At 40.5% G+C, this 23,111-nt stretch overlaps 2 long non-coding RNA genes across 5 annotated transcripts in view; one reads left to right on the forward strand and one right to left on the reverse strand.

Moving 5' to 3' along the window:
• Positions 1-615: 615 nt before the first annotated feature.
• On the reverse strand, positions 616-23,077 carry LOC104089876 (uncharacterized). 4 transcript variants are annotated; one of them, XR_011408278.1, is made up of 4 exons: positions 22,268-23,077; positions 15,739-22,181; positions 1,291-5,376; positions 616-1,019 (listed from the first exon to the last, which is right to left on the reverse strand). It is a non-coding gene; the product is annotated as an uncharacterized lncRNA (long non-coding RNA). The 4 variants fall into 4 exon arrangements; XR_011408279.1 differs by lacking the exon at positions 22,268-23,077 and having other exon boundaries at positions 15,739-21,250; positions 21,577-21,795; XR_011408281.1 differs by lacking the exon at positions 22,268-23,077 and having other exon boundaries at positions 616-1,012; positions 15,739-21,344.
• LOC138893253 (uncharacterized) overlaps positions 2,890-23,111 on the forward strand; it is a 99,373-nt gene continuing 79,151 nt past the window's right edge. The window contains exon 1 of the long non-coding RNA XR_011408282.1: positions 2,890-2,963. This is a non-coding gene — a long non-coding RNA (uncharacterized lncRNA). The remainder of the gene's footprint in view (positions 2,964-23,111) is intronic.

The following is a 23,111-nucleotide window of genomic DNA, read 5'->3' on the forward strand; positions in this document are numbered from 1 at the left end:
ACATCTTTAGATGTGATATCCTCAAACAAAGAACGAGAAGTATAAGAAGAGAGCCTGAAAAGAGAAATGAAGAAAGTTCTTCCCAAGTTAATTTTTAATTTGAAATTTGTCTTCTCAGTTAGAGTGAAACAAATTTAAATAACCTATCAGACCAAAACAAGATTGAAATTGAGCTGTAGTTGATTCTTTGAGTTAATTTCTTCTACAGTAGTTTAAGATGGCCTTTACCATTAGCTTTGAGCAAATTATTTTACCAAATCAGTTTCTAGAAAATGTTTTTTGATAGTTAGTCAATTTAATATCCAGAGTCAGCATAAGTTTTCCTACCTCCAAAATCTTTCAGATGAAACATGTATAGCTTAACTTTAAATATTTCTAATCTAAAATTATTTCCAGAAAGACTTGACAAAGAAAAGTAAATAAACCAAGTTAAAGATGAGGCTCAGATTTTCGCCTATTTAATTAAAAAACGAAGCAGCAGAATTAACACTGCCATGGCTGCAATCATCGGTAAAAAGATTATTATTAACTTAACACAGATGATAACCATTTAACTTACAAGCAGTCAAATATTTAGGCTAGCACAAAACAAACTTAGATTGTACTATGAAGACATGAGAACTAACAGAGTTTTGAGCTCCAAATTTATTCATACAATTTATCAGTGGATGCAAATAATGTTTGCTGTAAAATACATTCCGTATCTCAACTAATTCAAATGACATGATTGATCTCATGATCATCACCCAGTGGATGCTGCAATTGCAAAATATTCAGCACAAAAATTTGTCAAACAGATATATCATTCATATAAATCAACACTATTGGGTGAGAAAAAGAAAGATCATGGTGCAATTGAAAGCAAATAACATTCAAAAAAAGCAATAGCTCTGAACTTCAGTAGCCAAGAATCAGAGAATTGCACTTTTGAGGCCTCATGAAATATTCAAGCTGAGGGCCGCCTGAAGCAATGCGACATAAGCTGGTTTTTCCTTCTTGTATTTCTGAATGCCTATAAACTGTCATTCCATCTATAATTGAATTAGTTGGCATTCAAGAGTACTGATTAATGATATTGATAGCTGCACAAATTTACTCTGTAACATGCTTTGCGATAGCAGTTTAATTATAGAAGACGTAACAAAAATTTAAGCACAACATAAACGTATTAATCATAAAGTAGTACTGCGATCATTATTCAGTTTGAGGATATTCCAAGATGCAGTTCAAAGTTAGCCAAAATTGACCTTAAATAAACACAAGCAAATTGGAGAAGGTAAAATTTATTACCTTTTCATGCGGGCAGATCCAATTTCCATCAACCCAATCAAGACCGAATTTTAAGTCCGAAGGAGAAAAGTCAAGCTCCTCATCCAGATTGAAAGTCACTCAAACTGGCAATATAACAAATGCTTGTACTCAACCCAGAAACCCCATTTCTCTTCAGGATTTAGAGTTGGAATCCGGAGCTGTTGACTTCAATGGTTCCACAATAATGAAGGTAATCAAAATCTATTTCCAGAAAGACTAGTAAAAGTGTACATAAACCACGTTAAAATGAGGCTCAGATTTTCGCCTATTTAATCAAAAAGAGAAAAGGAAAAAAGAGCAGAGTTAACACTGCCATGGCTGCACAATCTACGGTTGCCTTATAAGAAAAACCTTCCGATTGGATTCACCAAGCCAGGCCATGAATCAACTCTAATCTTCTTCACTTTTCATTTTCATTGTATATAATCTTCACTGCCTCTGAAACTTCTCGAGTGTTCAAGATTGAAACAAAGGCATGAAAATTTGAATATTGTGTAGATAACTGCAGCAACAACTAGCTTCAATATCAAACTGATTAAAGACAGTATATGAATCCTCAATATTCACTTCGTTTCTCTTTGGACTTTTTTCATATCTTTTGAAATGAGGATTCTTCCTGATATTATGCAGAAGAAAGAACATGAGCGTACAAAGAACGAAAGAAAAAGGCTCAGCCAATCTGGTTTTAAAGCTTCCTGGAGAATATCATCGCAGCCTCATTCACAAACTTTAGGGTTTAGGATTCGTGTTTTTCCGGACAAGTTTAGGGCAAAATATGTATTTTCTCTTGAAGGGCTGTTAAACTTTCTCTTTATAACAAAAGTACAGGAAAATTCTTTGGCTAAATTGAACTTCAGAGAACGAGAGAAACTACCCTTAAAAAAGTCTCAACTTTCCTCTGAGTTCCATAAAAAGCCTTGTGCTTTGAACATAAAAAGATATTTGGGAGGCTCAGATTTGCCTTTTCTCAGACATAAGCTGAACCCCGCCATGGCTGCAAGCTTAAGAAGCCTTTGCAAGACACAGGAACAAAAAATAGCTCCAATATCCACAAGATCACCAAAAAGATGCCACGCCAAGATATAGCAAAGCTCAGCTCAACCATCTGATGAGTAAAGAATGAAAATATTTACTGCCTAAGTGAACTTATTTTGCTAAAGAGTGGTTTGAAATTGGGAAACTTTGAGTGGATCATTGGCTGCTAAGAATGACAGAGAGGGGCAACCACTCACAACTCTGTCAATCCAGCAGCCTCAGACTTAAACTAATGAGACTTTTGCCATTTTTGTTTCACCTTTTGCTTCATCTATTTGCTGAAACCGTTTCTTCCATGTCAAATACAGCCAGAGTAAAATATAAGGGACAATGGAGGCTCAGATCTTATTCATGTTCAGGCAAAGTCCAGCCACGCCGTGGTTGCAATACCCCCAGTTGCATGTAAGAAAATCACATGCATCCGGGTCATTGCCCGGCCAAGATACATGCCGGTTACTCTCGATGCTCAATTACTAGCTCAGAAGGATAGATTTAAATATCATCATTGCCTCGATAAGGGACCATTTTGGACATTTTCTCATGATATGTATGCATGCATGTATGTATATAGGTATGTAGTATACATACAATATACATGAGCATCCTGTACATAAGAGGCTCAGATTTCAAATGAATCAGGCATTGGGTTTAATTCAGAAACTGTAATTGCTGCAACCTTCTCACGTACCCCGCCAAGATATGGCTGTTATCATCTCAACGCCTAAACCAAATTGCTCAAAAAAGAAAAAGGCATTACAATCACAGCATTAATTCTCCCTGTCCTTACATTGATCTCTTGCTGTTTGGTTCATAAAACAGCCCAATGGCAGCAAGAATAGGAGAAAAGATCTGTTAAACTTAACTGGAGCTTTGATGTCTTCTTTTAAGTGTAAGGGTTTTGGACTAAAAACTGTTCACCTTTTTCAAACATAAAGGACCATTTCTGTTAAGGACTATATATCAAGGACCAAAATAGTCAGATCCCGATACATTAAGGACCACACAGATTGTTTTCTCAATATAACAAGGCTCAAATTTCAATTTATCAGGCATTAAGTTCATCAGAAACCGCCATGGCTGCAGCCTCAACAACAACAACTTGCCTCATTCCTTGAGACGATATTAAGAACAAAATGACATGGGTTTCCACCAAAGAGGTCCGGAATTTGCGTCGTGGAACACCCAGAAGGACTAGTTGGAAATTGAGGCTCAGATCAGCAAAAAATGGGGCAAACAGAAGACGACAATGTCATGGCTGCAAAAGAACCAGATGCACCTGAAAGAAAAGACTTAATCACAAACCATCCAGGTTTTCCATGCCAAGATACAGGTTGTATTATCGATATGCGCCGAATATCAGCCCAGACTATCAATATCGTCACTGCCTCTTTCAATAAGAGTCTGTTTGGAGAACTTCAAAAAATTACTTAAAACAAGTGGAATTTTCAGATCTGTGGATGTTTTGGACCAAAAAACATTTGGTCTAAGCTAGCCCAGAAATATCAGAACATTGAATAGTACTACTGTTATCAGCATCACATTTGCAGAGGGTTGTTGGTTTGGTTGATGGAGAAATCATAGGCCAAACCAGGGGGGCAACCACCCTCCAAAGAATTCCCTTTTCTCCCTGTTGGCCTAATTCTACAAACTGGGCTGAGCCTCTTTAATCTGTAGACTGTAAGATGCTATCACTTTTATAAAATTTCAGCTATTCTTCAAATAGGAGTCCTAAAAACGGTTATATGTGCACTTCGCCGACATACATACTCTAAAGGGCTGTTGGTTAGAGCAAAGGAGAAATCATTGGCATATCGGAAGATGGTCAACCACCCTTAAACAAATCCCCATTTTTCTCCGTTGCCTCATTTTTTTGAGCTAAAATGAAATGGGTTCCCATTTGGTTCAAAACCTGCAAATTCCACAACATCAGCAGTTCAGGCTCAGATATGTGTAAAATGGGGGCAAAGAGAAGATGACAATGCCATGGCTGCAAAACCAGTTGCCTGATCCGGGTTTGCCCCGCCAATATACAAGTCTGTTTTTCTCCATGCCCCAAATTTCATCCCAGATTAGCAAATATCAAAACTGCCTCTATGGAAAGACGGAAACTTTTCCATAGCAATTTGGACAGTTTCAAGGCACATAAATTGGACGAAGGGAGTACTACTACTGCTGCTATCAGCATTGCATCAATGGCGCAGATATTAGCCTTCTTTTATGGGAAAATTTCACAAATATACTAACAACAACAATAACAAATCCAGTGTAATCCCACAAGTGGAGTTTGGGGAGGGTAGTGTGTACACAGACCTTACCCTACCTCGTGGAAGTAGAAAGGCTGTTTCCGATAGACCATCGGCTCAAAGCAACAACAACAAAAACAACAAGGGTATATACAAAAGATCTATCTTTCACACGCATACCACATTTTTCAAAGCACCAGACGTCCCGAGTTCGATTTCCAGAAATTTGAGGCTCAGATACTGCATTTTGCTCGGACAAAGTGAAGGCAACTATGCCATGGCTGCAAAATCACCGGTTGCATGCACAACAAGGGATTTGCCAAGCCAAGATACGGATTGTCCACAATGTCCAATTTGTTTAGCCCAGAAAGCGAAAGAATATTATCATCACTGCCTCTTTTGTAAAATTATTCCAAAGGAGGAAAAAGAAACGCACATACACAGAGATCCATGGCTTAAGCTGTAGACTGAAAAAGCATATGATGTTTCTCTGCATTTCATGAACAAGGGCTGTTGGTTTAGTAGCTACAGAAAATCATTGACAGAGAAGAGCAACCACCCTTAACAGAAAATCCCTTCACTCTCTTAGCCTCATTTCTCTTTCCGGGCCAACTTTTTTTTAGGAAAATTCTCGGCTCTCCCTGATTCTGAACTTTCTTCTTCTCAGAGTTGTACATTAGTAACCAATTACTGATGTTTTCCATCATACCAAAGATGCCCTTTTAAAATAACTATACAATACACTGGGTAACAACCATCCAAACAAGCTATAAGAGTAAAATGGAGGCTCAGATCTGTTGATAAGACGAGAATGAAGACATCGCCATGACTGCAAACACTGATTGCATGACACAAAGATCACTTGCCATCCGGGTTGCCCCGCCAAGATACGGGTCCCTTTACTTCTCTTGACCAAATGATTAGCTCATGAAAGAAGAGAAGACAGTATCATCACAGCCTCAGAATTCTCTCTTTTGCTTAAAAAGCTATGTAATTTCACAAATATACCAACTGGAAAAACAAAAGGAAGAGGGTTGTTGGTTTGGCTGGTGGGGAAATCATAGGCCAGCCAGAGAGGGCAACCACCCTCGAAGAAATCCATTTTCTCTCTGTTGGCCTCATTCTTCCTTCTGGGCCAATTCTCACTGCTGTGCAAAAGACCCCCCAGAAAGAAGCAATCATCATAGCCCACTTCGGGTGATCTGTGAGGGAGATTTGCACATATAGGATCATTATTAAACACCTTCTCTCAAAAGGGGCATCCGGTGAAATTTTCTGGATCTATGAAGATCAGCATCAGTCGTGGATTCCAAATACAAATCCATAAAAGTGGATATTTGTGAAAATCAGGAGAAGCAGAGAAAAGAAGAGCAAAACCCTTTTTAGAGAAGTACATATTAAAGGGGGTGTTGTTGGAATGGTTTATCATATTCCTTTTCTTGTTTTTTTTTCCTTAAAGGGCTGTTGGTTTTATGAATGGAGAAATCACGGGACATAGCAGAGATGGGCAACCACCCTTTTAAGAAAATCCCATCTCTTTGATTCCTCCTCCTTCCTTTCTGAGCTAAAATCTACGAGGGGTTCGCCAAATCAAATACACCCAAAGTAAGATATGGGAGACAACTGAGGCTCAGATCTGCTTAAAATGGGGCAAAGAGAAGGCGACTACACCATGGCTGCAAAAGAACTAGTTGCATGTGACAGAGAAGCCTCAATCACAAACCATCCGGGTTTGCCCTGCCAAGATATGGGTCAGACAGTTTCTACGCCCTTGAATATCAGCCCACGTTTAGCAATATCATCACCGCCTCTTTCGAAAAATGACAACCTTTCCATAGAGCCCATTCGGATAATATTTGACAACCAAAAGCTAGGATCAGAGGATGTTTGGTTTAAGCTCAGAGAAATCAGTACTAGTATGTAATTCTGCAGAGGGTTGTTTGTTTAGTTGATGGAGAATCATCGGCCAAGCAGAGAGGGCAACCATCCAACAAGAATTCCATTTTCTCTATGTTGGCCTCATTCTTCATAGTTCATACCAGGGTCTGGACCTCCACTTTTGTATAGTAAAAACACTCTGATCTATAAAAGACAATTTAACACGAAGAGACCCTTTTTTTTTTTTTTATGACGAGGGTGTATTGGAAACAGTCTCTCTATCCTCACAAAGTAGGGATAAGGTCTGCGTATACACTAAACTCCCCAAACCCCACGGTGTGGATATTACTGGGTATGTTGTTGTTGTAGACCCTTTTTTTATGCTTTTGTGCTGATTTGCCTTAAGAACGCAGCCACACAAGAGCAAAGTAGTCGCAGATAGATAGAGAGACATACAATACATACACACACACATTCCTTTGGGAAGATACAGGAGCGAAACAATCAACCTATTGATATTGGAAGACCCAACAGATTCTTCCAATGCATCATCTCTAGGTCCAATGGATTCATAGGTATAGGAAGAAGCCCTATCAAATAGAGATTTTTTCTTTCGACCATATTTCGATTGTTAATACGATATATAAGGACCACTACTACAAAGAGTATTACACCCTTGATCGTGAAATATCGATTGCTTGTTGAACCCTGTGAATTGCGTGAAAGTAGGATACTCCAAATTCGGGGATCAAAGAGTTTTAGAAAACATTCTTGGTGGAAAAAAATGTGAATGAAAGATCCCACTGAATTGAATTGGGTCCATGAATCTAAGAAATGGTGAGAATTCTTGATCTCTCTCAATCTGTCTCTCAATTCGAAAATCCGATATCCTGTCATTGATTCCTCCTACCTTTTCTTAGGAACACATACAAGATTCGTCATTACAAAAAGGATAATTGTAACCCTACCATTAACTACTTCATTTATGAATTTCATACTAATAAAAATACATGTCCTGCCGAGACAGAATTTGGAACTTGCTATCCTTTTGCCTAGCAGGCAAGACTTCTGTCTAAAATTCCTTGACCTAACCTCTCCTTGACTTGCCGCAGCCAAGTCTTCCCCAACTTCTCCTGATGTTCTTGGTGAGTTAGCCTGTCATCCACCGCCCCAACTGTGATGGTCCCCTTCGTCTAGTTCTTTCACAAGTGACCATGTCTTCCATCTGCTTCTTCCTCCTAATGGTTTGGTCCCCCTCTCCCTTGTCAAAGCTTAGTTATCGGTGAATGAGAAGTCGTTTTGCTTGTTGGACGGTAGCTCCATGGTTGGTTAGCTCGAAAGAAAGGTGTGATTACAGACCCCACGGTGTGGATATTACTGGGTATGTTGTTGTAGACCCTTTTTTATGTTTTTGTGCTGATTTGCCTTAAGAATGCAGCCACACAAGAGCAGAGTAGTCGCAGATAGATAGAGACAGAAAGAGACATACAATACATACACACATCATAGATATGCAAAAAGGGTTGTTGATTAGAGCCCAAAAAAAAAAAAATCATAGGCATGGTGGAGATTGACAACCACCCTTAAAAAATCCCATTTTTTCTCAGATTGCTTATTTTTTAGCTAAAATTTTGATGGAGAACTGCATCTGAAATGGGGTGTTCATGAAGAACTGAAGAACCAATTTGGTTTTTCGGTTCCAGAGAACGGTCGTCCAATTCAAGATCATCAAATGGTTGCCCTAAAAGTTTTAGGACCCAGATTTTGCTTTTTTAAGAACAAGCAAAGAGAAAGCAACACACGTCATGGCTGCAGACACCGGTTTGCAAATGATGCCATACCACGTCGCCCTGCCAAGATACGAGTCAGATTTTCTCAGCACAGTAAAGTGGGGGAAGTGCACATATAGCCGTTTTCAGGACCCCTATTTAAAGACTGGAAATTGAGGCTCAGATATGTGTAAAATGGGGGAAAGAGAAGACGACAACGCCATGGCTGCAAAATGAACCGGTTGCATGATCCGAGTTTGCCCCGCCAAGATTCGGGTTTTCTCCATTTCCCAAATAATAACCCATCTTAGCAATCTCATCACTGCCTCTTTGGAAAATTGAAAACTTGGCATAGCCCATAGCAATTTGTGGACAGTTTCAGGACACATAAATGAACGGAGAGAGTACTATTGCTATCAGCATCACAGCAATGGAAACTGATATTTTCCTTCTCTTTTGGTCAACTAAACCGAACCATGAACACCCTAAATATACCAATTGAAAAAAATAAAGAGAAAAGAAGAGGGTTGTTGGTTTGGTTTATGCAGAAATTGATAGGCCAAACAGAGAGAGCAACCACCCTCCAAGAAATCCTTTTCTCTGTTGGCCTCATTCTTCTTTCTGGGCTAACTCTCATCTCGTTTTGCTCATTAGAGATGATTTGGATGAAAGATTTGAGGCTCAGATCTGTAATTTAACTCGGGCACTGAGATATTTGACACTGCCATGGCTGCAAACCTTATAATATGTGTTAGTTTATAGATATGTATAGTGTAGACTTGTCCCACATTGGAAGAGGAGTAATATTTCCTTGTAGTGTATAGCTATAAATAGGGACCTCTTGTATTGTAGTTATTCATTCAATATATCAATAACATATTTTCTCCCGTGCCTTCTCACATGGTATCAGAGCATTAGTGAGAAAAGATCGCTGTGCGTCATTCCAGCGTTAACCGGGAAGAAAGAACTTAGTCATCGTGTAATTTTTCCGGTGACCTAAGGCTTGTCTAAGTGAAAGTCACTTTCTGTCGGTGTTGTGCTAAAACCAACATCATCATCAGGTAGATCACCCTCCGACTACCAACCACTTGAAATTTTATCCGGCAGAAAAGCCGCCACGCTCCTCCACGTGTCGGAAACAACTTTTCCGGCGAGGGTTCCGACCACTTTCCGGCCATTGTTTCGCGAAGCTTCTTCAGGACAGTGTGTTCTCAAAATTCCGAGCCTACCCATCTAATTCAAATCAAATTCCGGCCACTTTTATATTTTTCCGGCGTGAACAGTGACTTCTCCGGCCATTTTTTTTTGAAAATATTTCTTCAGGACAGCTTGCTCACAGAGGAATTCCGAGTCTATCCATCCTGGTTACAACAAATTCCGACAACTTTGGAATTTTCCGGTGAGCTACAGTGTTCCGGCGTGAACAGTGTTCCGGCGAAGAACAGTGTTCTGTTTTCCTGCTGTAAACAGTGTTTTTCAAGCTATTTCTTCAGCTACTACATGGGGGGGACCGATGCTTTGAATAGTCGGATGGTTTCTTTAGCAGAGTATATTGAGTTCCTTCAGTATAAAACATGTAAGCAGACATCGTCTGAGATAGCTTCTGTTGTTCAAACAGGTAATAGCGTGACTTGTTTCTCCCAATCTTCATCCTCTGAGTTTTGGGTCATTGATTCAGGTGCATCAGATCATATTTCTGGTAACAAATCTCTTTTCACTACTATTTCGTATTCTCAATCTCTTCCAAAAGTCACAATGGCCAATGGGTCTCAAACCATGGCAACTGCAATAGGTCAAGCAAGCCCACTTCCTTCCTTACCTTTAGATTCAGTCCTTTATGTTCCCAATAGTCCTTTTAATCTCATAGCTGTTAGTCGCTTAGCCAAATCACTTAAATGCGCTGTTTTATTTCTTGATGACCATGTTTTTATACAGGAACGCAGTACGGGGCGGATCATTGGTACCGGGCGTGAATCAAACGGACTTTATTACCTTATCCTTGCTAAATCACATGGACTCACATCTTGTCTTCCTTCTACAACTTGTCCTGTTACTGATTCACCAGATTTATTACATAAACGGTTGGGACATCCCAGTTTGTCAAAACTTCAGAAAATGGTATCTGGTTTATCTCACTTGTCAGCTCTAGAGTGTGAGTCATGTCAGCTTGGTAAGCATACCCGCTCCCATTTCCCTCGACGTCTTGATAATCGAGCAGAGTCACCTTTTACTTTAGTCCATTCAGATATTTGGGGTCCTAGTCGGGTCAGTTCCACCTTAGGATTCCGCTACTTTGTTAGTTTCATTGATGATTATTCCAGGTGCACTTGGATATTTTTGATAAAAAATCGATCTGAGCTGTTTTCTATTTTCCAGACCTTCCACACTGAAATTCAAAATCAATTTGGGGTTTCTATTCGCACATTTCGTAGTGATAATGCCCGAGAGTATTTGTCTTCCCCATTTCAGCAGTTTATGAAATCTCATGGGATTATTCATCAAACATCTTGTCCGTACACATCTCAACAAAATGGGGTAGCTGAAAGAAAAAATAGACATCTTATTGAAACTGCTCGTACCCTACTCATACAATCTCATGCTCCGTTGCGTTTTTGGGGGATGCCGTTCTTACATCTTGCTATCTTATTAATCGTATGCCATCTTCAGCTATCCAGAACCAAGTTCCATTCTCTGTCATGTTTTCCCACTTACCTTTGTTCTCTCTTCCACCCCGTATCTTTGGAAGCACTTGTTTTGTCCATAACCTTACTCCAGGAACAGATAAGTTAGCTCCTCGTGCTCTTAAGTGCGTATTTCTGGGTTTCTCGAGAACACAAAAGGGGTATCGATGCTACTCTCCTGACCTCCAGCGGTACCTTATGTCCGCTGATGTTACCTTCTTTGAAACCCAATCATACTTCACAGGTTCAGGTCATCACTTAGATATTTCTGAGGTACTACCAGTTTCATCTTTTGGAGATTCAGTCACTCCAGTTCCACCACCTACAACTCCAGTTGTAGCTCCACCACCTATAGCTCCAGTTGTAGCTCTACCACCTATAGCTCCAGTTCCACCACCTACAATTCCGATTGTAGCTCCACCACCTATAGCTCCAGTTCCTCCACATAATCCAGTTCAACCTTCTGCAGCTCCACCATTCTTGACTTATCATCGTCGTCCACATCCAGCATCAGGCCCAGGTGATTCACGCCCCGCATCAGATTCTGCACCTACTGCGGACTTGTCTCCTCTTAGTCAACCAATTGCACTCCGCAAAGGTGTACGATCCACACTTAATCCTAATCCCCACTATGTCGGTTTAAGTTATCATCGTCTGTCGTCACCACATTATGCTTTTATATCTTCTTTGTCCACTGTTTCTATCCCTAAGTCTACAGGTGAGGCACTATCTCATCCAGGATGGCGACATGCTATGATTGACGAGATGTCTGCTTTACATGCGAGTGACACTTGGGAGCTTGTTCCTCTTCCTGCAGGTAAGTCTACTGTTGGTTGTCGTTGGGTTTATGCAGTCAAAGTCGGCCTGGATGGCCAGATTGATCGGCTTAAGGCTCGTCTTGTTGCAAAAGGATATACTCAGATTTTTGGGCTTGATTATAGTGATACTTTCTCTCCCGTGGCTAAAGTAGCATCTATTCGTCTCTTTTTGTCCATGGCTGTTGTACGTCATTGGCCTCTTTATCAGTTAGACATTAAGAATGCTTTTCTCCACGGTGATCTTGAGGAAGAAGTTTATATGGAGCAACCACCTGGTTTTGTTGCTCAGGGGGAGTTTAATGGTTGTGTGTGTAGATTGCGCAAGTCACTATATGGTTTGAAACAGTCCCCTCGAGCTTGGTTTGGTAAGTTCAGCACAATTATTCAGGAGTTCGGCATGACTCGTAGTGAGGCTGATCACTCTGTGTTTTATCGGCATTCTGCTCCTAATCTGTGTATTTATCTAGTGGTTTATGTTGATGATATTGTTATTACTGGTAATGATCAGGATGGTATTACTAATCTGAAGGAACATCTCTTTCAGCACTTCCAGACTAAGGATCTGGGCAGATTGAAGTATTTTCTAGGTATTGAGGTCGCTCAGTCTAGCTCAGGTATTGTTATTTCACAGCGAAAGTATGCCTTAGACATTCTTGAGGAGACTGGAATGATGGGTTGCAGACCTATTGACTCTCCTATGGATCCGAATGTTAAGCTTCTGCCTGGACATGGGGAGCCTCTTAGAGACCCTACGAGATATAGGAGGTTGGTTGGCAAATTGAATTACCTCACAGTGACTAGACCTGACATTTCTTTTCCGGTAAGTGTTGTAAGTCAGTTTATGGATTCTCCATGTGATAGTCACTGGGATGCAGTTGTTCGCATTCTTCGATATATAAAGTCAGCTCCAGGCAAAGGATTACTATTCGAGGATCGAGGCCACGAGCAGATTGTTGGGTACACAGATGCTGATTGGGCAGGATCACCTTTTGATAGACGTTCTACGTCTGGATATTGTGTTCTAGTAGGAGGTAATTTGGTCTCGTGGAAGAGCAAGAAACAGAATGTAGTTGCTCGATCTAGCGCCGAAGCCGAATATCGGGCCATGGCTATGGCGACGTGTGAGTTAGTTTGGGTCAAGCAGTTGCTCAAGGAGTTAAAGTTCGGAGAAATCAGCAAGATGGAACTAGTGTGTGATAACCAAGCTGCTCTTCATATTGCGTCAAATCCGGTGTTCCATGAGAGGACTAAACACATTGAGATCGACTGTCACTTTGTCAGAGAAAAAATACTTTCAGGAGATATTGTTACAAAGTTTGTAAAGTCGAATGATCAACTAGCAGATATTTTCACTAAGTCTCTTACTGGTTCTCGTATTAGTTACATGTGTAACAAGCTCGGTACATATGATGTGTATGCACCGGCTTGAGGGGGAGTGTTAGTTTATAGATATGTATAGTGTAGTCTTGTCCCACATTGGAAGAGGAGTAATATCTCCTTGTAGTGTATAGCTATAAATAGGGACCTCTTGTATTGTAGTTATTCATTCAATATATCAATAACATATTTTCTCCCGTGCCTTCTCACAATATGGATTGCCACGCCAAGATACGGGGCTGAAATAACAATGCCCGATGCCATTTTCTTAGCAAAATTATCATCACAGCCCCATTATTTTCCCTTTTCCATTTCAAGTTGTATGCTTTTGCTGTTATTTTACCATGGAAAGTGGAAACGCAGCCGCAGCCTCTGAGGAATAGACTGTAACAGTAACAGAAAACAGGAGAAAATGATCCTTAATATATGGGGGTTGGTTACACAAACACATGCATAAACAAAAAGAGCTCTTACCTAGAGCTAAAAGAAAATAGAAATCACAGGCATGCCGGAGATGGTCAACCACCCTGAAAAATCCTGTTTTTTCTCTGACTACCTCATTTATTGAGCTAAAAGATTGATAGAGAACTGCATCTGAAATGGGGTGTGTTAAAGAAAAACTGAAGAACCCAAGTGGGTTTCCAGTTCCCGAAAACGACCATCCATTTAAGACCATCAAAGGTTGCCATAGATTTTGGGACTCAAGATTTTTTTGTATATGAACATGCCTAGAGAAAGCGACACATGCCATGACTGCAGACACCAGTTTGCAAATGATGTATACTGGGTTGCCCCGCCAAGATACAGGTCGGATTTTCTCAACGCCGTGAGTAGGTAGCCCAGAAAGAAGCAATCATCACAGCCCATATCAGTATCCTATTTGTGCAAATCAGTTGTGGCCTTCTAAATACAAGGCCATAAGAATGGCTATCTGTGTAAATCAGCAGTGGTCGCAGCAGAAGCAGAGGAAGTGGCTATTTCCTTGTTTCTTTTTTCACTTCAAGGGTTGTTGGTTTCATGAATGGAAAAATCATGGACATAGCAGAGAGGGACAACCACCCTTAACAGAAAATCCCATCTCTCTGATATCACATTCTTCCTTTCTGGGCTAAACTTATAATAAGTGTTCGTTCTGATACCTCATTCTTATGATCTGGAGCTTGAGTTAAAATTTAGAGGCAGACATTAATGGATTTCAATGACGACCTTCATTTATACCACGATCTATAGGTCCATCACTTTTCCATATATAAAAAACGACTACCTTAATTGAACAGGGTCAGTTCTATGGGCTCGTACCACTATATCCTTTGAGTTCTAATGGATTAAAGAACAAGAGTGCCTATTTCGATTCCCAGAATTTGAGGCTCAGATCTGCATTTATCAGGCAAAGAGAAGTCAACCACACCATGGCTGCAAAATCACTGGTTGCATGCACAAGAGGGAACCTCAAATGCCGACCATCCAGTGATTTGCCAGGCCAAGATACGGGTCAAGTTGCCCTAGTCCCCGATTCAGCTAGCCCAGAAAGTGAAACTTCATCATCACTGCCTCTTCCGTAATCTGTACAATCGCTCAAGAGCAGGAAAAACAAACACATGGCTGAAGCTGGCTGCAACTGAAAAGCTGTTTGTATTTCATGAACAAGGGCTGTTGGTTTAGTAGCTAAGAAAATCATTGGGGCACAACAGAGAGGAGAAACCACCCTTCACAGAAAATCCTTCCCTGTTAGCCTCATTTCTCTTTCTGGGCTGACCTTTTTTTAGGAAATTTCTTGGCTCTGTCCAGAATATTTCCCACCTTTCTCTTCTCATAGTGATACATTGATACCAAATACTGATTTCATCATGATAAAGATTTTCCATCATACCAAAGACACCATAAGAGAAAAAATGAGGGATACGGCATTTTGCACTAACAAAGAGAAGGCAACCACGCCATGGCTGCAAAATAGCCAGGTGCATGCAAAAGAGAGAGCCTCAAATGCAGGCGATCCGGGGATTTGCCAGGCCAAGATACGGGTCGGCTAGTCCTCAATGCCCGATTTTGCTTGCCCATGAAACATTATTATCATCACTGCCTCTTTTGTACAATTACTTGAAAGGAGGAAAATGAAACACACACTGAGATCTTAGGCTGAAGCTGTAGATTGAAGAAAATCCATGCATATTTTGAATTGTTCATAGTTTCTGTTCCTCTGACTATTTCATCAACAAGGGCTGTTGGTTTAGTTGCTAAAATAGAAATCATTAGGCCAACAAAGAGGGGCAACCACCCTTAACAGAAAATCCCTTCCCTCTGTTAGGGTCAATTCTCTTTCTAGGCTAACTTTCTTTAACGAAAACCTTTGGCTCTCTCCTGAAAATTTCCCAACTTTTCTCTTCACATATGGATACATCGGTAACCAAACACCGACTTCAACAACAAAAAAAAACCCAGTGTAATCTCACAGGTGGGTCTGGGGAGGGTAGTGTGTATGCAGACTTTACCCCTACCTTGTATAGGTAGAGAGAACCTTGTATAGGTAGAGAGACTGTTTCCAATAGTAGCCCCTCAGCTCAAGGAAAAATACTAATTTCATCATGATAAATATATCCAGCATGGCAAAGACAACAGTAAAGTGAGCCTCAGATCTGTTGATAAGACAAGAGAATGAAGACATCACATGGCTGCAAACCGGTTGCATGACATAAAATCACTAGCCATCCAAGTTGCCCCGCCAAGATACAGGTCTGTTTATTTCTCTTTCCCCATTGTTTTGCTCAGAGAAAGAAGAGAAGAAAGTATCATCACAGCCTCAGTTTCTTTTTTTCTTTTTTTTTGGGTGAGTTGAAGAGATGAATTTAGTACAACTCCTAAACACAAGGACCATTTGAGTCAAAAACTTACAACAAGAACCAGAATACCAATGGCCGAGCGGTTAATGTTAGGACAAAAAATTCAACAGGGAATTAAATACAATTTCCCTGAGATTTAAAGGGCTGTTTGATTTTTTTCTTCCATATGAAAAGTCACTGGAGTTGCAGAAAGGAGCAACCACCCGTGTAAGACTCCTCTCTGCATGCCTCATTCTTCTTTATTTATCATTTGCATGTTTCAAAGCTAAGTATTTTAGAGCACCAACCTTTCTAGTTTTTGCCTCTGATGAATACTTATCTACTGCTTAGCTTAAAATGGAAGGATGTTATGGTCTAGTGATATATAAATTTGAGGCTCAGATTTTGCATTTTGATCAGGCAAAGAGAAGCAACCACGCCACGGCTGCAAAATCACCAGTTGCATGCATAAGAGGGAATTTGCCAGGCCAAGATACGGGTCAGATTGCCTCAATGCCCGATTTTTGCTAGCCCAGTAAGTGAAACATTATTATCATCACTGCCTCTTTTGTAAACTGATAGTTCCCAATTTTCTTCTTCTCATAGGGATACATTGGTAACCAAAAACTGATTGCATCATGATAACATTTTCCTTCATACCAAAGACACCCTAAATAACAACACAATACACTGGGTAACAACCTTCCAAACAAGCTATTAAAAAGTAAATAGAGGCTCAGAACTGTCGATAAGACAAGAGAATGAAGACATTGTCATGGCTGCAAACACTGGTTGCATGCACAAAACTCACTTGCCATCCAGGTTGCCCAGCCAAGATACTGAGTCCCTTTATTTCTCTTGCTCATTCATTTGCTCAGAGAAAGAAGAGAAGAAAGTATCATCACAGCGTCAGTTTCTGTTTTTTTTTTTGGAGAGGAGTTGCAGAGATGAATTTAGTACAACACCGAAACATAAGGATCATTCTGAGTAAAAACAAAAAACTGAAAACAAGAACCAGAGTACCATTGGTTGGGTAGCTATTTAGGTTAATTCTTCGATTTTAAAGGGCTGTTTGATTTTATTTTATTTATTTTCATATAGAAGTCACTGGAGTAGCAGAGGGGCAAGAACCCTTGAAGAACTCCTCCTCTCTGCAAGCCTCCTCTCTTCTCTCTGAGCTTTGTGACTGCTGATTGTCTCAAAGTCTTGTCCCTTAAAACAGCATTTTCTACTTTTGCCCTCTGGTTGAATACTTATTTACTGCTTATTATTGCAATAGCTTAACCTCGACATCCCACTAATTGCCATTTTGCTGATGAAAGGGCTGTTAAGCTTTCTCGTTCCAACAAAGGTACAGGAAAATTCATTAGCTAAATTGAACTGCAGAGAAAGAGAGTAACCACCTTAAGAAAATCTCAACCTTTCTCGAGTTCCACAAAAAGCCTCGTTCTTTGAAAACAAACAGATACTTGGGAGGCTCAGATTCACCTTTTCTGAGACATAAGCTAAACCCCGACATGGCCGTAAGCTTAAGAAGACCATCAAACGGTTGTAGACTTCAGGGCTCAGATTTTGCTGTATATATGAACCATGCAAAGAGAAAGCGACACACGCCATGGCTGCAGACACCGGTTTACAATGATGCCATACTGAGTCACCCCGCCAAGAACCGGGTAGGATTTTCTCAACTGCATTCACTGGGAAAGCAAAGTGCTTTTGGTTTGAAGTCATGTTACCTGAACACAAAAGGTACTAAGTGCAAAACAAGGCTTTTTAGCATAGTTTAGGGGTAAATTTGGACCTTTTTCCTATACAATAACGGCTGTTGGTTAGAGCTAAAAGGAAAAAGAAATCATTGGCATGATGGAGATGGTCAACCACCCTAAACAAACCAATCTTTTCTCCAAATTGCCTCATTTTTTGAGCTAAAAATTTGATGGAGAACTGTATCTGAAATAGGGTGTTCAACAAAAAACTTTTAGGGCTCAGATTTTGCTGTATATATGAACATGAAAAAAGAGAAATCAACAACGCCATGGCTACAGACACCGGTTTGCATATAATGCCATACCAGGTCACCCCGCCAAGATACGGGTCGGATTTTCTCACTGCCTTGAGTGGATAGCCCAGAAAGAAGCAATCATCATCATAGCCCATTTCAGGTGACCCCCTGAAGATCAACATCAGTTAAGGCCTTTCAAATGCAGGGCAATAAAAGCGGCTATTTGTTTAAATCAGCTGTTGTAGTAGAAGCAAAAGCAGAGAAAGGAAGAGCATAGCCCCTTTCACAGAAGTAGATACTCAACAGATGTTGTTTGGATTGTATGGTTTGTCGCTTTTTTTTTTCTCAAAGGGCTGTTGGTTTCATGAATGGAGAACTCATGGACGAAGCAGAGAGGGGCAACCACCCATTACTGAAAATCCCAAAATCCCAACTCTTTGTTGTCTCATTCTTCCTTTCTGGGAATATGGGCCAAACGCTAATAGATTCCAAAGAACAAGAGTACCTGATTTCAATTCCCAAAATTTGAGGCTCAGATCTGCATTGATATCAGGCAAAGAGAAGGCAACAACACCATGGCTGCAAAATCACCAGTTGCATGCACAAGAGGGGATTTGCCAGGCCAAGATACGGGTCGATTGTCTCAATGCCCGATTTTGTTAGCCCAGAAAGTGAGACATTATTATCATCACGGGCTCTTTTGTAAAATTACTCAAAATCAGGAAAAAAGAAACATACACAGGCTAAAAGTAAAAAAGAAATCATAGGCTTGATGGAGATGGTCAATCACCCTCAAAAAATCCCCATTTTTCTCCAATTGCCTCATTTTTTGAACTGCATCTCTAGTGGTGAGCACCTCTAGTGGAGAACACACTACAATTCCAACCAAGAGGTTGTGAGTTCGAGTCACCTCAAGAGCAAGGTGGGAAGTTCTTGGAGGGAGAGAGCCGAGGGTCCATCGGAAACAGTCTCTCTACCACAGGGTAGGGGTAAGGTCTGCGTACACACTACCCTCCCCAGACCCCACTAGTTGGATTATACTGGGTTGTTGTTGCATCTGAAATGGGGTGTTCAAGAAAAAACTGAAGAACCCAATTGGGTTTTTAGGGCTCAGATTTTGCTGTAATTCTATGAACATGCAAAGAGAAAGGGACCACACTATGGCTGCAGACACCAGTATGCATATGATTGCCATACACGGATTGCCCTGCCAAGATACGGGTCGGATCTTTCACCACACATGTAAAAGTAGATAACCTAGGAATAAACAAAAGATCATCATAGCCCATTTCAGTATCCTATTTGTGCAAATCAGTTGTCACCTTCGAAATACAAGGGGTCATAAAATTGACTATTTGTGCAATCAGCTATTGTAGCAGAAGCAGCAGAATCATTTTCCTTTTCTTTTCTTTTTTTTCTCAAAGGGTTGTTGCTTTATTGAATGGAGAAATCAGGGACATGGCAGAGAAGGGGCAACCACCCTTTACTGAAAGTCCCATTTCTCTCTTTGATGCCTCATTCTTCCTTTCTGGGCTAAAGTTACTGAGGGTTGAGGCTCAGATCTGTGTAATATGGGGCAAAGAGAAGACGACAATGCCATGGCTGCAAAATGAATCAGTTGCATGATCCTGGTTTGCCCCGCCAAGATACGAGTCGGTTTTCTCCATGCCTCCAATTTCAGCTCAGGATAGCAATATCATCACTGCCTCTTTGGAAAGATGGAAACTTTTCTATAGCAATTTGGACATTTTCAGTTCACATAAATTGGAACGGAGGGTGTACTTACTACTGCGATCAGAAAAGAAGGGCAAATCCGACATGGCTGCAAAAAGCAGATACCTTTGTGAGAAGCACATAAGAACTTACCTCATAAATTCCCTGCCTTTGCCTAGCCAAGATACGAATCAGCTCAAAAATCTGATTTTCAAGCTTCCGGGAGAATATCATCATAGCTTCATTCACAAAGTTCAGGGTTAAGGATTCAGGTTTTCCTGGACAATAGGGGGCAGAATATGTATTTTCTCTTATTGCCATAACCATGCCTATCTACCTTCACTGGGTAAGGGATAAGATCTGCGTACACTGGGTTTGTTGTTGTTTGTTTGCCATAACCATGCCTATCGTCGTCGACGTCATCATCATCAAGAACATACTTGGCATTAGCTGATGAAAGGGCTGTTACTCTCTATCTTTGTAACAGAAGTACTGGAAAATTCATTGGCTATACTGAACTTCAGAGAAAGAGACTAACCACCCTTAGAAAATGTCAACCTTTCTCGACTTCCATAAAAAAGACTCATCTTTGAAAGCATACAGATACTTGGGAGGCTCAGATTAGCCTCTTCTCGGGCATAAGCTAAACTCTGCCATGGCTGCAAGCTGAATGAGAAGCCTTTGTGAGACACGGAAACCAAATAGCTCCCATATCTCATAAGACCAACCAAAAGCTGCCACGCCAAGATATAGCAAAGCTTAACCATCTGATGAGTCAAGAGTGAAAATCTTCACTGCCTCGTCGAACTTATTTTGCTAAAGAGTGGTCCGAAATTGGGAAATATTGAGTGATTATTGGCTGCTAAGAATGACAGAGGGGGGCAACCACTCAAACAACTCCCCACAACTCTCTGAATCCAGCAGCCTCAGACTTGAACTAATGAGATTTTTGCCATTTTCATTTGGCCTTCTGCTTCATGTTATAGTTCTCTAATCCTTTTGAACCTTCCAAACATATAAACCTCATTGTAAAGTAAATGGCCGAATGTTTCATGGAGAAAACCGACTCGTATCCAAACAATATACATGTGCATCATGTTAAGAAAGACAAGTGGTCTAGTGGAAGAATAGTACCATGCCGCAGTACAGACCCGGGTTCGAAATTTTCCATCAAAAAACATGTATAGATGCGCATCATCTCTCCAGGTTACCCCGCCATGGCTGCAACCTCTCCAGGTTACCCCCGCCATGTATGTTTCAATCGAGGCATTTTCGTGAGTGTATCAGAAAACGGTGCTTAGGACAAGGGAAGACCGCCTCCTTATGTTATCATCACAGCCTTAAATTCTCCCTGTTATTACATTGATATGTTGCTGCTTGGTTCATAAAACAGCCCAACAGTAGCAATAACAGGAGAAACAGAAGAAATTCCAGGAGCAACAACAACATGGCTATAGAAAAAGATCCAATGTTTACATGCATATACCACAATTCTCTCTTATACCTCATTCTTTGAGCTAATACTAAGAAGAAAATGACATGGGTTTCACCAAACAAGAGGTCCTGAGTTCGAATCCAGGAAAGTTCCTCTCTTATCTATGCTTTGCCTGAAAACGCAGGAGCAAAGTAGTCACAGACAGAGAGACAAAAAGAGACATACATACACACACACACTCATACATATGCAAAAATTGCTGTTGATTAGAGCAAATTAGAAATCATAGGCATGACAGAAATTGTCAAGTTCTTCGATTGCCTCATTCTTTGAGCTAAAACATTTACGGCTCAGATTTTGCTGTATATTATGAACATGCAAAGAAAAAGCAGACAAGCGCCATGGCTGCAGACACCGGTTACACGGTTTGCCCCGCCAAGATACGGGTCGTATTTTCTCAAAGTAGAAAATTTTGCTAGTTAAGGGGTAAATTTGGACCTTTTTTCTATACAAAACGGCTGTTGGTTAGAGCTGATGCAAACTAGCAATCATAGGCATGCTGGAGATGGTCAACCACCCTCAAAAAACCCAAATTTTTCTCCAATCGCCTCATCTTCTAGCTAAAAAATCCCAATTTTTTCCCAATTCCCTCATTTTTTAAGCTAACCACCCCCCACCCCCCTATTTTTTCTCCAATTAGAGAAAATTGGAGAACATTTTGCTAGTTGAGGGGTAAATTTGGACCTTTTTCCTATACAAAAAGGGCTGTTGGTTAGAGCTGATGCAAACTAGCAATCATAGGCATGCTGGAGATGGTCAACCACCCTCAAAAAATCCCAATTTTTTCTCCAATCGCCTCATCTTCTAGCTAAAAAATCCCATTTTTTCCCAATTCCCTCATTTTTTAAGCTAACCACCCCCCACCCCCCTATTTTTTCTCCAATTAGAGAAAATTGGAGAACATTTTGCTAGTTGAGGGGTAAATTTGGACCTTTTTCCTATACAAAAAGGGCTGTTGGTTAGAGCTGATGCAAACTAGCAATCATAGGCATGCTGGAGATGGTCAACCACCCTCAAAAAATCCCAATTTTTTCTCCAATCGCCTCATCTTCTAGCTAAAAAATCCCATTTTTTTCCCAATTCCCTCATTTTTTAAGCTACCCCCGCCCCCCATTTTTTCTCCAATTACTTCATTTTTGAGCTAAAAATCTCATTTTTCTCCAATTGCCTCATTTTTTTATCTAAAAATCCCCTTTTTTCTCCAAATGCCTCAACTTTTGAGCTAAAAAATTGATGGGAAACTGCACCTGAAAATTGGGTTTTCAAGAAAAAACTAAAGAACCCAAAATGGGTATCTAGGGCTCAGATTTTGCTGTATATTCTATGAACATGCAAAGAGAATGCAGACACACGTCATGGCTGCAAGACACCGGTTTGCAAATTACTGCCATACACGGGTCGCCCCGCCAAGATACGGGTCGGTTTTTTCTCAACGCATGTAAAGTAGATATTGCCCAGAAAGAAAGAAGCAAATCATCATCACAGCCCATTTCAGTATCCTATTTGTGCAAATCAGTTGTCACCTTGTAAATACAAAGGGACATAAAAGTGGCTACTTGTGCAAAATCAGCTGTTGTAACAGCAGTAGCAGCAGCAGAAAAAGGAAGAGCATAATAATAGCCCCTTTTTTCTAGAGATTCAAGAGGTTTTGGCTGTTTATACAGAGTCAAGAACCAAATTGACGGAGAAAACTTTTCTGTTGACGAGAATGGCTATTTGTGCAAATCAGCTGTTATAATATTTTCCTTTTCTTGTTCTTTTTTTCAAAGGGTTGTTGGTTTTTTAAGAACAGAGAAATCATGGACATAAAGCAGAGAGAGGGCAACCACCCTTTACTGAAAATCCCATTTTTTCTCTGATGCCTTCTCATTCTTCCTTTCTGGGCAAAAATTTGTGAGGACTTTGGCTGTTTATATAAATAGCACAATGTCCAATTTCCAAATTCCAAGTTCTTTTGCTCTTGTCATGGCCGA

Source organism: Nicotiana tomentosiformis, chromosome 6, assembly GCF_000390325.3.
Source record: "Nicotiana tomentosiformis chromosome 6, ASM39032v3, whole genome shotgun sequence".
Taxonomy (NCBI): domain Eukaryota; kingdom Viridiplantae; phylum Streptophyta; class Magnoliopsida; order Solanales; family Solanaceae; genus Nicotiana; species Nicotiana tomentosiformis.